Source organism: Artemia sp. Qi Xiang Cuo, unplaced genomic scaffold, assembly GCF_049724085.1.
Source record: "Artemia sp. Qi Xiang Cuo unplaced genomic scaffold, ASM4972408v1 HiC_scaffold_23, whole genome shotgun sequence".
NCBI classification, from domain to species: Eukaryota; Metazoa; Arthropoda; class Branchiopoda; order Anostraca; family Artemiidae; genus Artemia; species Artemia sp. Qi Xiang Cuo.
Genome location: NW_028297432.1, coordinates 4829793 through 4833888, shown reverse-complemented (window position 1 = coordinate 4833888; position 4096 = coordinate 4829793).

Sequence of the window (4096 nt, the reverse complement as noted above, 5' to 3'; positions counted from 1 at the left end):
GTTCTGGCATGGGCTTTTTTTCGTCGCACTGTGGTAATTTCTTGGTATATTTGCACTGTGTGCCGATTTCATGACGATTTCATGAAATATGGCCGATTTCATGACAATTAAAACAACGTTTTGGGAGAAAAATAAATTCTTGTATTTTGAAACGCTCGAAGTCAATTTTAATCTTCATTTGTGTGGCAGTATCAAAAGCATCTCTACTTGAAAAATACAGCTTGAAGTTACGTGATTTCCAAAATTGTTAACACACTTCTCACGACTTTCTCACAGCCGACTATTAATCTTTGTAAATCCTCAGCACTAAGAGACTCGGGAATCCCTTTAACTATACCGATGTGTGAGGGAGTTCTGATTTTTGCGCTGGAATCCTGGTTTTGATTATTAATCCCAAGGGGCAATTTCTCCGCAGTAGCCTTCTGCGCAATGGCTACCCACCACCCATTTTTCCTGGTCTGAGCTCAACCTTAAAAGCATCAAGGGATTCACCACACGCAGATTCTATAAACACTTTCCGCTCCGATAGGGTTTTCAGGGGCGGAGGGTTTGTAACAACTACAGAGTAAGACAGCTTTGTGGGGGCATTTGGTTGGGTAGGGAAACTAGTTCGAGTAAAAAGATTTAAGTCACCTTTATTCAGTCGTTCCATGAAGCCTTCAAAACGACGGCACATATCATTTACTTTGGTAGTTACGCATGCACTTATCTCTTCTCCACATACAGGGACCTTGGTTGGCTCAAAAAGGATGAATGTAGGAAGTTGACGCTTTTCTTTAGCTGATTTGGCAAAGAATTTCACAGTCTCCAAGACATTTTCTTCATCCTTAACTGATTTACGGAAGGGGTCCGGTAGGCCAGATTTCTGTAGGATCAATTCTTTCGCACTCAGTATATTATCTCTGGAGAAAAACTCCACAGCGCGATTAATAATTAATTGATGTTTTATCCCAGTTAGTATTGCTCTTGAAACAAAATTTAACACTGCATTCCAAATGGTGTTTTCCATGTCTATATTTTATAATCATTAATCACGAATATATATCCAAAAATCCAAATTTAGGTTGATTTTTCACCAACCTTAATTACTGCATTAAATCAGTCCAAAAAACATAAGCAGTACCAGATTGCGTCAGAATGAAAAGTCACTTAATAGTTTAATCCTTTTGAGATACAAACAATACAATTTCCTGAGGTAGGACTGTTCTTGTAGCCCCGCCTGCAATTTTGATGCACGAAGATCCTTCCAGCTGCATGATGAGTCTATTACCAATTTGTTGAGAAAAGGTATTGTGCCCAGGACCATATAACATAACGGCACTGCCAAACTGATCTGTTCCACATAGAAAAGAACCTTCTCTCTCAATTACTTCTAGATTTCTTTGAAATTCTTCTTGTACAAAGGGCTTCAAAATAGAAAAAAAATGCACGTCGAACCAATGAATCGCTACCTCATTGAGAAAATCTGGCTGAGTTATATCCATGCATTTGCATTCCCGGCAATGGTCCGTATTTTCCCTGCTCACGCTCCGTTTATTCAACCTATACATTGGTGGTTTCCAATTTGCAGGTATAATGTCATTCTCCAATCCAACTGCAGGTTCTTGATTTAGAAAATATAACGGATGGTGAATTATCCGTGTATTGATATACCTTTCCAGTGAAACAAAACCAGATTCTTCTTGTATAACTCTGTCATAAACAACTTAGTCGTAAAATAATTTTGTTTTGTTTCTTTCACTTAACAAATCTTTTACATAGTTTACTTTAAATATTTTAGCCTACTCGAGTTCCTTTTGTGTAACAACCATTATGGGGTTTTGAAATCTTAACACTTGGAAAAAAGCAGTAACTGCCAATTGTCAACGTCGTAAGTAAAAACAATATTAAGAAAGTTTTTAAACCAACCACACCAAAGAAGTGAAGTTAGGTTAATCACAATGAAATATACTAAAATGTGATAAAATGTAATACTTTAGTAACAAAATTATTGAAACTACAACAGGAAATTGTGGAAACCAGGCAATCCAGAACGCATTATATCAAATACTTAACCACCCAACAGAGAACAAATTTCCAAATAGAAGTAAGAACACTATAGAAATGTGCCACATTTAATGCCTACTAAAAAAAATTAGAAAAAGAAGAAGTAGTTTTTTCCCATAAGAAAAAACTAAAGGAAAAAAACTAAAAAAAAAAGCTATGGTTGGTTACAGGGGAATATGGCAAGCTTCGGATGAAATTTTGAAGTTCAATCTGGAAAGAACCCAAAACAAAAAGGGTGCTTTTAAACTAAAAATAGATAAATTTACAAGTTTTTAAATTTCACAAACTTGGGAAATTTACAAGTTTGAATAATCTAACCAAGGCTGTTTCCAGGGGGATTAGGGGATTTGAACCCCCCACCCCCTTGAAATTTTTGTCTGACTCGTGAAAATGTAACAAAAATGATTATAAATAAAAGTTCAAATAGGGATAAAATCCTTTTAATAGACAGTGATTATAGAAATTCACAAAAATACCAGATATTTCGGTCACATATACAGTGACCGTCATCAGTAGTAAAACTGATTTTACTACTGATGACGGTCACTGTATATGTGACCGAAATATCTGGTATTTTTGTGAATTTATATCATCACTGTCTATTAAAAGGATTTTATCCCTATTTGAACTTTTATTTATCGTCATGGAAAGGCAGTGTGGTCTCCGAAATTATCTACGTCAAAAAATGATTTTAAAAAAAAATTCTCTACCCCCTCCCCCCAAAAAAATAAGAAAATCCTGGATGCAACCCTGAATCTAACTAACAAATTTTCCAGTCCTTCTATGTCCGTAGTATTTTTGAATTTTAATTAAGGATTATTTTTTGAAGTATTTCATTGCTTATGACCTTCCTGGAAGAAATCCTACTTTTATGCCTTTAAACTGTATTGATAATGGTTCTTTTTCGGTATTTCAGATCAAATTGTGGTTGACAAAATAAACTCTGGAAATATGATCGATTATACCGAAGTGAGAAAAGTTCGACGTAAACAGTTATTCAAGGCAGGAAAAGTAAATTTGGCATGCAAGTTGCCCTCCACACCGGGCGTTGTAGTGGCCATAAAAAGGAGCTTTTGCTTGACAAGAGTGAAATTCGTGGACGAAATGATAAGCTACCTCAAACACATTCATTAAAATAGTTCCAATAATCGCATAACTTAAAAGAAGCATAACGCGAAAAATAAACTAATCAAAAATAATACCCCCCCGTGTTTGCCCCCCGTGGAAAATGTTTGGCGTGTAATACACAAAATTTTGAAACCACTTCATAATTTGCAGAATAATTGTACCTATCACATTTTGCATGCAGACCTGCTATATCCACCCCCCTTAAATGTGAAATTATATAGCCCAATTTTGTTTCTAAAGTAACAAAGAAACTACCGAAGAAACTGTTTTGTTCTCGAGTTTTACACATCGTAAAGTTGAGTGAGTGGCGTATAATACACAAATACTGTAATTTTTCATGGAGAGAGAGAGCAGGATTTTCCGGTATTATTTAAAAACGACCAGAAATTAAATTAAAGATAAAACGATTAAGTTTGTTCAACTGAAAGTTAGGAGCAACATTAAAACTTAAAACGGATAGAAATTATTACGTATATGAAAGCAATTGCCCCTTCCACAAGACCTTGCTCTTTACACTATACTTTTGACTCTTCGTACTAATTCTTTAAGAAAGATTCCTTAAACACAATGGCTGTTTAATTAGAATAATAAGCTATGTTTTAGAATTATATAAAAAAACTTTAGCGCAAAGATTGAGGTCTTGAAGAGGAGGCAACCCCTTTCATATACGTTATAATTTCTGTTTCTTTTAAGGTTTCTTAAAAGGTTTCTTTTAAGGTTGCTCCTTACTTTCAGTTGAAAAAACTTGTTTTTTTTTATTTAATTTTTGATCGTTTTTCAATAATACCGGGAAATCTGGCTCTTCCACACCGGGCTGTGTAGTGGCTGTGAAAACAAGCTTTGGCTAGAGACTAGTGAATATTCACGGACAAAATAACAAACTAACTCAAATACATTCCTTAAAATAGCTCCAGTTTCGATG